Below are 12,500 nucleotides of genomic sequence, written 5' to 3'. Positions count from 1 at the left end.
GCAGACACAAAAAATAATGATTTTATTTGGTTTCATCATTTTCTCTTCCCAGTTCCATCAGTAAGAGTGTGATTCATAAAAACGTGTTGCTATTTCATGATGTAAGTCTGGTTCTTTCAAAAACTGCAGCATCAGCAAGGCACTGCTCCAAAACTCCTCCATTGTTGTTTTCAATTATAACATGACATTAAATCGTTTTAGCTGACGCCTTATTCCAGAACCACTCACAATAAGTGCATTCACCAATGAAGATGCAAAAAAAAATAATGTAAGAATCCTTTGGGAACATACAAGTCATCACGTGCTACAATTAATAGACAACATATCGAGAATATATATATCTATATACATACATATATAAATAAATATAAAATTGCATTGTAAAAAAAAAAGATGATTGGCCAAAAGCCAGCCCAAACAGAGGAGTTTTCAGCCTGCGGCAGAAGATGGGTCGGCTCCAGCTGTCCTGAGGTCAGTGGGGAGCTCGTTCCAGCATGGTTAGAGCCAGGACAGCCAACAGTCTAGATTTTGTTAAGCGGCTGCTGGGGTCCGTGTGTAGTGAGGGAGGAGCAGGCCGTTTGGCAGTGTAGTCGACGGGCTTGGGCATGGCGTTGGGTGTTTGCATATGTCCTGGATTATTATTTGTTGTGTTCAGCAGTGGGTTGCGTCACAATCATTCAGATTCTAACTAGTTATAAACAGAGATCCTTTCTTTGTCGAGCACCATTGTTTTGTGGCAATGCTTTATTTTCAAATTATTTATATTCAGATTTCTATTCACCTACCTTGAGGCTGGTCTCGGATCCAGAAATTCGACGATGCTACAGCTGAACCTCGGGTGGGGGGAGACCACACAGCGCCTCAGCCGCAAACCAGGAAGTGTGAGGGGCGGAGTTACGCAGTGTTTCCTGTTTTGTTACGGGGAGATTCTTCTAAAGATGAACTAATTCTCGAGCGTCAGAAGGCAATTTAGTTAATCAAATTCTGTATCGGCCAGGCCGATACACCCCCGGTCTGGCTTCAAACCACTTGCGACACTTTGTCTCGAGTCATTAGGTGTCCGGAACATTTTAGCTTGACCTGATACCGGAAAGTCCAGTTTGCCAGCGCTGGCCGAGTTTGCTATCTGTGTGGGCCAAGGAGGGATTTTGACAATGGTAATAGGATGCGGTCATTTAAGTCATCGGTCCTCAGTTGCATCCAGGCCAGTTGTTAGGCCTGGGCATACAAGTCTTTAGTCCCGGATCTTATGAGAACAGCCCTGGATCTTTTGGCTGTCAAAAAAAATAAAAAAACATAATAATGATGAAAATAGCCCTGTAGAGTAGACTTTTAAGTTGTTGCATTACCAGCAGCCACAGAGGCAACATTGTAGCCAGTGAAAACCGCAAAACTCTCACGTGTCCATGGATTGGCAGATTTAGAATAATTTGTTGCGAAAGGTCGCTAATTCAACGTCGTTATTCTTTCTTCGGTATGCATTGGGATTCACGTCGATATTGCTGTTTCGGGCTGCTCTAGTTTGCAGAGATTCAGGAGACCCGCAGTGAATTCAGCCCCGGTCCACTTAGTTAGGTGCATTGTTCATTAGGCTAAAGGCTATTCTAATGTCTCATTTTGGCTGCTGATGTATGTGGTGAACTTTCCTATCCTTAATGTAAACATTAACCTACTCAGTAGGCCTACCCCGACGTGAGTCAGACATGACGATTGGTCATTCCTTTCCTTCTCAATCTACGTTACAATTGCATGTTCATCAGCCCGATTCTCAAATTTTCTGGGGGGAGAAACACCTGAACACCCATCTTAAAAGGACTTCTGGGCTACAGCCCCAATTGTTTTCAATTGCTAGTGACGCCCCTGGCTGCGTCTGATATTAATAGTCAGCAATATCACGTTTGCTGCGGTTCCGCCGGTACCGCTGATTCCAGTAGGGACCCATTTTTATGTAATGCGTGTCTACTGATTGCAAAAAGCAACATGATTGTTAGACAGAAATCTTACGGGAATGAACATGAAGCATAGCGTTCACCTAGATTCGAGCTTGTCTAGTATCAGACTTTGGCTGACACAGCCTGGCTGAAATCTGGATCAACAGGACCTTTCAAATCAGATTTGAGATTTGAATCTTCAGTCTGATTTTTGGGGCAACCCTGAGACTATTTTCCTTTGTTAAGTATTCATAGTCTGGGCCGGAGAGGGGCAGAGGAATTGTCTGGGCTATTTCAGCTGAACTGATAAGGCTTATTGCTGACTCTTTCAAATAAGGCTTTGCTGTGATTACTCTTATTGGCCCCTCTCGCCCTCTCTTGGCTCTTACTCTCTCTCTTGGCTCTGTCTCTCTCTCCCTCTCTCTCCCACCCTCCCTCAATCTTTCCCTCGCTCTCTCTCCCGCACACTATCTCGTTCACACTCTCGTTCTCTCTCTCTTTCTCTCTATTTCTTGCTCTCTCTCTCTCTTGCTCTCTCTCTCTCTCTCTTGCTCTTTCTCCCTCTCTTGCTCTCTCTTCTCCCTCTCTCTCTTGCTCTCTTTCTCTCCCTCTCCCTCTCTCTCTTCTCCCAGGGTTACCTGAGGTAACGTCTGTCACGTGACGACTTAAGCAGAACAAAGACCTTGATCCGATGATCTCATCTCCTGTCGATTTCCATCGACCCAATCATTTAGAAACTAACACCATGCGCTTTAAAACAAATCAATCGTGGCCAATACAATGAGATAGCCCTCCCAGAGCTACACGTGTCTTTAATTCTCTCCTCCTGTTGTCTTCTCATACTGTCTCGTTTTCAGCCGAGGCCCGACAGCATTTAACAATACCAAACGTATAATCAGGCGGGACGTAATTGGACGGCTCAAACAGAAGAGGGGCACCTTCTCTTCCTGACAAGCTTACCGTTTTTTTCCGTTATTGCTCTTTCGTAATAACAGAGCGCCATTGAGGGTGGCCGCATTATTTCTGCGTTTGTGCGTAGGTGTTCCTACCGTCAGTACCACCCAAGTCCTGTCTGTGCCCTACTTTTCCTCCCTTTGTGTGGTGACCCATTCGCGAGAAAGCCAGGCTCCACAACAAGGCCGAGTGTGCGGGAGGGCTCACTCGTATAGCAGGAGCGATCGCGTAACAGTCTGCCACACATAACACCGCTGAGCGGGCTAAGTCTTTGGCTTACCCGTGTAACTGTTCATAACCAATCTCCGTTCTTTATCCTTTTTTGGAGAACCGGGGTCAGGTCTGGGGGACTTTGGCGGCGGCGTAGCTAAAGTGGTCATTTTGTAATCACCGCTCCATATTTTTGCCACAGATCGAATCTCCCTAAGCCAAAGCTAATTCATCCTCCATGCTTGCCACCGGGCGGGCTGAGATGGATGCGAACAGCTCTGCATGTCTGCACTCCGGGCTGCAAATAGATGCTTCCCCCCTTCTGTCTCTCTTCACCCCACCCCCCCTCCTCCCCCCGCCCTCCTTCTCATCAAGCATAACAATCCAAATCGTATCACCTAAGTTCCCTAAGTGCTCTCCCTCTAGCATGGGCTGATTGGCCCTGATGGGTTTATCTTTTGAACTCTACAGTTCCACACCTCGAATGGTCCGACTGTCTCACCCCACCACCCTCTGCTTCCCTAGTGTCATTCAGGTTTGCATTGTGAATGACCGTGACATATTCAATAGACGTGCTAATGTGTGTGTGTGTGTGCGTGTGTGTTTGTGTTTTTGTGTGTGTGAATGTGTGTGCGATGTGCTGTGTATGTCTTTGTGTCTGTATGTGTGTGTGTGATGTGCTGTGTGTGTTTGTGTATCTATGTGCTGTTCTGTACTCTGCTGTGTGTGTTTCTGTTTATGTGTCTCTGTATCTGTTTTACATGTGCTGATATCTGCTGTGTGTGTTTGTGCGTTGCATGTGTTTGAGTGTGTGTGGATATGTATGTGCTGTGCTGGGTGTGTGTGTGTGTGTGTGTTTGTGTGTACGTGTGGATATGGATTGGTTTGTGTGTGTGTGTGTGTGTGTGTTTGTGTGTGTATTTCCGTGTATCTGTTAGGCACGTACTCCACGCCTGCTCTGGGAAAAAACAACAACTACACAAAGTAAATCCAACAAGCTGGAGACCTGGATTTGCAGTCCCTCCCCGTGCCTGGATCCCGGCCTATCACTGGCAGGCAGTCCAGGCCTGCAGGCCGTCAGCTCTACTCATCTTGTCACCCACCTGCTCTGCTGCCTTCCCTGCCAAACCAAGTCCGTTCCCAGTGGGCCCCCCCTCCCCCCCCCCGCCCCCATCCGCGGGCAGCGCTCCCAAACCACCCCAGCAACCTCAGATACTCCCTTGACCTCAAACGAACCCCCCCCACCCCACTCCCACCTCTCCCCGCTTCACCCGCAGTCCAACCTCCCCCGTTTACCCCCCCCCGCGCCCCCCCACGTCCTCCGCCTCTCCTCTCTTCCTTCCAGCTGCTTGCCGGAGCGCACCCCGACCAAAGTGCATGCTGGGATTTATATTTATATATTTTTTTTTATGCTTTATGTGTGACTCCGGGGCTGCGAGGAACAGTCTCGCCCCCTCTCTCGGCCCCCCAGCTGTGAGGCTGGGTTTAATCCCACTGCATTGGATCGGTGTGTGGGTGGTTGGGGGATAGCAAGGCATGGGGAAGATTGAGCAAGAAGAAAGTAGAGAGAGAGAGAGAGAGAGAGAGAGAGAGAGAGAGAGAGAGAGAGAGAGAGAGAGAGAGAGAGAGAGAGGACAGAAGACATTTGACAGGCTTGTCCTCATTTTATTTTTAATGCGGCCATAGTTTTAAAATGCTGGAGTCACGAGCAGACCTCACTCGAGTGGCTCTTCTCCCCCATAGCATTGGGGAGCGGGTCGATGCAGGCCTCGTCTGCAGCCCAGTCAACAGACACACTCGCCTATCAAAAAACACCTACACGTCGAAGTTGATAATTGCTGCTCTTCCTCCAATCTCCACCTTTCTCTAAGAATCTCAGAGAATCTCTCTCTCCCCCCCCCCCCCCCCCCCCCCCCCCCCCCCCTCTCCATATCTCCCTCACCCCCTGCGGGGGCTGCAAGCGCCACTTCTCTTTCATCCTCATGAAAAGTAATTTCTAAACCCTATTGCGTAACAGTGACGCGTGAGGCTTCGCACAGAGGGGAACGCCGGTGTGAACACCCACCCTCAGAGTGCTGTGATGGTGGGGTAACCGAGGCGAGGAATTCCCTTCATCTTGACTGAGTTTATGAAGAAGCCCCGTGGAAGAGACGGGAAAACACACAGACCGGTCGTCATGCCTCGAACCGTCACAGCCAGATAGTCCAAGTGTTTTCAACGTTCATGATATTTTTTGTGGTTTCAAGTGGTTTGAATCCACACCTGATCACCTGAGAAGGGTGCATTCTTAGATCAGTAGAGCCTAGAATAATTACCTCAGTCTTCCGGCGTTAGTCACCTGTCCATGTGTCCACCAATAGCAGGCCCTGACAGACATAAGAGATGGGTAAACACTTGCGGGCTCGGACATGCTCATTGACAACTCATGTTGGGACAAAACTGTTGTTGTTGTGGACGTGCTTCTTATGTAAAGAATTGGAGTCGAAGGACTTCAGGTCATTTGTACAATGTGTTGGTTTCTCACGAGGATTGCACCTTGTAAGGTTTTTAATTTAGTTTAAATGCATTCTTTCAACCAATCCAGATGACCGTAGGTGGGTAAGCATTGTGTAAATAGCATGCCATTGGAATCCAGCAGCTTCTTGCTTTTCAATACCTGGGGCATACCTATAAAATCTACACTCATTGTGCCGACTATTGACGAGATTGGTACCCTCTCGCGTTCCAGAAGATGGAGGGATATGTCTGGCCTCATCCTATAACCGCCACCTGTGTATTAAAAATAACTCTTCTCTCTAGGTGCTGAGTCATCGACACGAAAACACTCTCCAGACAATGTTCCTCTTGTGTAGGGTTATTTTAAGGTTAGTTCATTACTGCTCCCCCCCCCCCCCCCCCCGCTTTGTGATTATTTGCAGTTGAGGCATTGTTTTGAAATCCCAGTTGGCTTAAGCAGTTTATTTTCCTTTTGTTTGACGGCTTTTTCCGAATCAACTCTTCCCTTTGTTTGCAGCGCCATTTTGTCCTTTGCTTGGAGTGTGTTCAGGCCAGGGTGGTGACACAAAGAGGACCTGTCACATATATATCTACATCTATGTAAATATATAAATGAGAAAGTCATTCCTGCTTCATCTCATTGGTACCTCTAGCCAGCTTTGAACAGGGTTCCAAGCTGAACGTGAAGCGGATGTTAACACAGACTAGCACCCCCGTTGCCCTGTCATCTTCAGCACAGGGAGAGCTCCCTGTTCTCCCCGTTCTCCCCGTTCTCCCCCCTGATGGTAAACAGTGAGCTTGGAGGAGGGTAAAGCTCCTCACTCAGCGTCTGAGCCATACCTTCCCCTATGGCTGTGCGGTGTGGGAAGAGATACAGGCAGGCAGAGGGGAGTTCTCCCCGGGGGGGGGCGGCCCGGGATTACTCCGGGAGATAGGGCAGGGGTTCACTCTACCTCGCGGCGGAGTGAGTCATCTGAATCAGAATGGCCCCCCCATGGTGCTAGGCTCTGGAGGCGGTTTGGCCATGTGCAGTCCCAGAACATACTGAAGGGAATTTATCTCCTAGCCGGGCTGGAGGATGCCTCGGCCATATCCCAAGACTTCCTTCCCCTTATCCCTTGATCCCCCAAGTTCCGACAGCGCAATAAAGGAGCAATGTGGCGTTGGCACACATCGGGATGGCTGAGCTGCTTCAGAGTCATTCAGGTGAATGTCGGGTGCGGTTGAACCGTTTAAAAACAGCTACATCCTCAACAAATCTGTACACTGTTGCATCCCTGATTCCCCGAGGCCAGTCTTGTCCAGCATCTGGCAATCGGAACGGAGTGTACAATGGACGAATATACATGCACGTTAAACATTGCAAGGCAAAATCCTGAGAGACTTTTGGAATGCAACCCTAGGGAACCCCACAATGCACGCTTCCTAAGACATGATCTAGAGGAAGTGGCGAGGGAAAAGGGGCTCTGGAAGATGGGGCGTGGGAACGAGTTACGAGGGACTGTTTTTTTGGGGGGAAAAGTTACTCTGGAAAGTCGCTCGCTGAAGTTGCTAGGGAATGTTACAAGTCGCTTGGGAAAGCAAGCTTGCATTGCTTCTAGTGAAAGTTGTCTGTTTGTTAAAAGGGGCAGGGATTCAGTGCTGGCCGTGATTCCCTGAATAAACCTCATTTGGATAGAGAAGGTAGGATCTGATTCTGACAGATGGACAAATCAGTACAGTACAAACTTAATACACAAAGACGATACATTGAGGTATCTTCTGACTGCAATCAATCTGAACACCTCACATTGATTCTCTGAGGGCTATGTGATGCTAATGAGATGCAGGTGCTAAATTTTTCATCGCTTATAGACTCTCTCCCAGACAAGTGTGCAAAACACTTCTAATGAGAATGCACGTCGCGTTTAATGCTTACAGAATTTCACACCCTTCACGGTAAACCACATGTTTACCATCGTTGTCTTTACGATCCGAAAAAGCTAGACGGGAAATTCCAGTTGACCTGGCGAAGGCACGCTGAACCTCGGGTCGTCTGCGAGAAGGAGAGCTCTCGCAGAGGAGGGCCGGAGTGGGTTGTCAATTATTCAACGCAGCACTGCTGAACCCTCTGGATTTTCAGAGACCAAAGGTTGAGAGCTTTCAGGACACACAGAGACCAACGGGGAGGAGGCAGGGGGAAACTTTTAAAGCCCTGTTTACAGCATAACGGTTGAATTCTAGCTAAGTTCATGGACTGACTGACACACGGTGCTGTTTTCACCGTCAAATAGATTAGCCATTTATTACATTATAATAGCGGAGTGTACACTCACGTCCTCTCTGTTGACACACTACCCGCTTTTCATTTCCCTTGTAACAGTGAAGAATGTTGGTTATTAGCAGCTATGTTTAAAAGGAAAAGAAAGTTAATAATTATTCTTATGTTTACTTTCTTTCCTATTGAGTGCAATGGGGGAGGAGGGGGGGAGGGGTTCTAAATCTGTATGTATTTATTTATTTGTATTTCCCACAGTTTCACAAGCAAAACAGATGTCCCACTTGGCCCTTGACATAATGAACCCAATGTTTTGCAGTCTATTAAAAGCAATTGGGATAAAAACAGGCAATTAAAGATCAAAGGTGTTTGAAAGCAAAAACCAGGGTCCGAGAATTTGTATGTGTGCTGTTTTTTGAGTGCATCATTACTCGTAGAATTCCTGGTACGCTGGGTTTACTACGTGACATGATTTAAGGGTACAGCGTGTCTAGTAAATGTAGGAAACACCTGGAACACTCGCTAACTCTGGCACAAACAGGTTATACCGAATGCAGTGATATAAAATAGTCGCACTACATTGTTAAAAGACTTTTCCAACGATGCTAAACAACACGACCAGGATTCACCCATAAAAATAAAAACATTCATTTGACAGATTTGGAGAGAGTTGAATCATAGCCGCACTGTTGGGATTGGATGAAGCTAGGTAGTAGACTAGATTAGACTTGGATTTACAGCAGCTGTTTGTTGTTTTTTATATTTTGGAAAGAGTATGAATATGTTATGCACCACTTGAAGCAGTAACCACCTGGCCACTAATGGTTCGGACCTAGCAGCCCTCTTCTGAGCAAAGGTAAAAGCTTTTACTGCTGTGAGTCCACCTTGAGCCCGGTTCGTCTGAGTCTTTAGGGAGACCCAGGCGAACCACAGTTCTAATATAGTGTAAAGCAGTTTAAATCATGAAAACTTCTGCGGGTCCCCAAACATATATGCATCCGTACCAATGGACAATACACCACTCAAACAACCAATAAAATTAATTTAAAGGTGCTGTAGGAACGATGTTAAGTAATTATTTGAGCGTCGTTGTTTTAGAAATGCAATAGCCACCCGCCAGCTATTTGTGAGTGAAATGCCCTGTGAGAATATCTGTGTATGGTAACTGTGATTCTTCTTCTGAATGAGACAATTTACATTTTGTACTGCTCCCGGCTCATTCCTGACTATTCAGAGCATTTATGCCCTGATTGTTTCGGTGAATCCACCTTGCCTGTCAATAACAGATGCGTTAAATGCAACACTCAATAATGGATCAACGTGTTTAGTTTAAAAAATATTTTCTTTCTGATGCTTTTTTGTGGTTTCTCTCTCTACAACACTTGAATCTTACCTATTGCACCTTTAACCCTGGCGAAAGTATCACTACATTCACCCTAGGTCGGTTCAGCCTGATAGACTCCACCAGGTGATATTGATTTCATATCATATTCATGTGATATTGAAGGATCAGACACAATCCCTTCTGCCACTCCAAGGACCTGTTCAAACCCTGACAATATTCATTACACCAATTGAATTAGATACAGGAGGTAAATACAGTCTCTACTGGTTAACCACTGGCGCCTTTGCTTTTTGCTGACGGTATTTACAAGCCAAGCATGATTGTCGAGATCGCAACCCTGAATATCAGGAACAATAAGAGCGCAAAGTCGCTAGCTTGGATCTGTGTGTAGGAAAGTTTTTCGAAAGAAATCCTTAACATCTATTTTTAGGGACTCAAAAGGGAACCCTCCCAAGGCATGCACACCTCACGACAATAGAGCACTTAGTTCAAATACCTGGTGCCACCCTACTGAACAAACTGACTGACCCCAGATGCACTTCAATGTCAACCCTGGCTTGTTTGTTCAAGAGGCTGAATGTGAATAATTCAGTCCTCACTCTACTGGTTTCCTTTACTCAATGTTGACTTTTCGGTGTGAATCCAGCGAGAAATGTCGTTCAGAGCTTATCTTATTTTTTCCCTAAAAAAAATAGATATTCAGGAATCTCATCAAGATGCATGGCAGAACAAGATTCCTAGCAATGTGGCTAGGGATGCACGTAAATAAGGACCCTGCAACAAATCCGCTGGTAAGAATGATGCTGCAGGGGATGGAAGCTGATAAAACGAGTATTCCATATGTGTCAATTGGGGTCAACTTGGGTAGCTGCAGGTAAATATTCAAGCGGAGGCGGACCGGTATTACATACCTGTTCGCCTCCGCTGGAAGACTTCTGAATGCAGTAAGCTGTTTGTGTTTGTATGAAAGGAGGTGAGGTGGGGGAAAATAGTTTGGTTATTTAAGGTGTGTTCGGTGGGTGGATTTTACAGTGTGTTGTCAGCATTTTATTCATTGTGTGTGGGCGTTCGTTCGTGTCGGCGCACGTGATGTGTAGCCTCAGTGAGCTACAGTGACTCCATTAAATGTCTTGCTTAACGTTCCCCACAAGAAAGAAGACTGATGAACAGAAATGTATTTCTGATTCTGTTGCTGGGATTGGTGAAGGATGGGACTGTAGTAATTAGCTGACAAGGTGAACGAGTCCATTTTCATTTCATGGTGTTACTCACAGCTCGCCTGCCAAGCGGGTTGACCATGACATCTTTACTGGGCTGGAATCGTTGGGAGGACTTTAAAGGCCCGTAAATAAATTGAATGACGGAGGGCCACACAATCGAGAGAGAGAGCGCGAGAGAGAGAGAGAGAGAGAGAGAGAGAGAGAGAGAGAGAGAGAGAGAGAGAGCATAATGAAGGCTGTAACAACCACCCACAATGCAGAGTCACTCAGCTTCTCCTAGCTGAGTGTTGATGTGTCCCTGAGCCCTAACTGCTCCTGACGAGCTGGCTGTCGCCTTGCATGGTTGACTCTGCTGTTGGTGTGTCAATTTGTGTATTAACCGATGCAAGTCGCTTTGGATAAAAGCGTCTGCTAAATGCCCTGATTGTAATTGTAATTGTCTCTCCGTCTCTTTTTATTTCTCTCTCTCTCTCTCTCTCTCTCTCTCTCTCTCTCTCTCTCTCTCTCTCTCTCTCTCTCTCTCTCTCTCTCTCTCAATTCAATTCATTCAAAAAGGCTTTATTGGCATGAGAAATATACATTTGCATTGCCAAAGAAATAAATAGCGTTATAAAATAAAAAGTAAAAAGGTAAGGTATATATTATAATAATAATAATAAGTATGAACCTTTAAATACAAAATATCTATACACATCAAATGTTAAACTATAAAAGCACTTAATTAAGTAGAATGTGCGATATTATAAAAATTACAAAAATTACAGTATCTTGTATAAACAGATAAGTTAAAGATACACTCTAAATACACAGTATTTACATTAATGAGGATTAGTGCAATTACTGTGTGCAGAGTGAGTCTATGGGGAGTTTGAGGTCCTTCTCTCATCACAACAGGTGACGAATCTTGCTGCTGCGTTCGCACATTGTTGTATGGCAGTCTGTGAGCATCTGGAGTTTTTTTGAAGTCCTTGCATGGCTTGGTATGCAAGGACCAAGGCATGGTCCTTGCATACCAAGTGTGTATTCCTGATGTCTTCGTATGGATGGCAGGAAGTCAGGATGTGCAGTTCTGTTTCTATTTGGTTGTGTGTGCAGTGGGAGCACAGTCTGTCTTCTCTTGGGAGCCAGGTCTGTCTGTGGCGTCCCTTCTCGATGGCCAGGCTTTGTTTGCTGAGTCTGTATCTGGTCAAGGATTTCCTCAGTTTTGGGTCGGTAACGGTGGTCAGGTATTCTGCCACGGTGTAGTCTCTGTTAAGGGACACATATATATAGCAGGCCAATTTACTCTGGTTTTTGTGATCCCTTTCCAATTTGCCAAATACTTTTCCTTTTGTTTTCTTATAATTTGGTTTTGCCTGATGTGTTGGTTGTTGTGTGTTGGACAGATTCCCAGGACAAGCTGGCTAAGGGGACACTTTTCTAGGTGTATCTCTATGTGGGTAAGAGCCTTGTTGTGGAGTGTGTTGCTGTCACTTTCCTTAAGGTGGTTATACAATTTTAGGGGTCTCTTCTGAATTTTAATAACGATTGGATATCGTCCTAATTTCAGCTCTGCAGGCATTATTTGGTGTTTATTATTGTTGATTATTATTTTCTCTCTCTCTCTCTCTCTCTCTCTCTCTCTCTCTCTCTCTCTCTCTCTCTCTCTCTCTCTCTCTCTCTCTCTCTCTCTCTCTCTCTTTCTATTATATATATATATATTTGTATTTATATTTCTCTCTCTCCCTCTCATTTTCGGATCGAGGAATGAATTTGAATAACTTATGCAGCACTACATACAACACCAGGGCCCAAAACCAGGTCCACTCCTTCCACAAGTCGCTCTTCACGGAGCCCTTTATAGACAGCCCGCGGCACGGTGTTGGAGAGCAGCCAACCCACATCGAGACGCAACGCTCACAAATCCTGACGTTGGAGGTTGGGGAGAGGGGGTTTGTCTTTGAACAGGTAGTTTAAGAACATTTGCATATTAAGGCATCATTATTGAACAGGTATTCAACTCGTTGCAGGCCTGCAACGAGTAGGTTGGTATGCGAGTTTCATGTGTATTATCATGCATGCAGGAATAGAAAAATGAGCCGAAGCCA

Source organism: Gadus morhua, chromosome 21, assembly GCF_902167405.1.
Source record: "Gadus morhua chromosome 21, gadMor3.0, whole genome shotgun sequence".
NCBI classification, from domain to species: Eukaryota; Metazoa; Chordata; class Actinopteri; order Gadiformes; family Gadidae; genus Gadus; species Gadus morhua.
The sequence above is the reverse complement of the archived record's forward strand: the minus strand, read 5'-3'. Positions refer to the sequence as shown.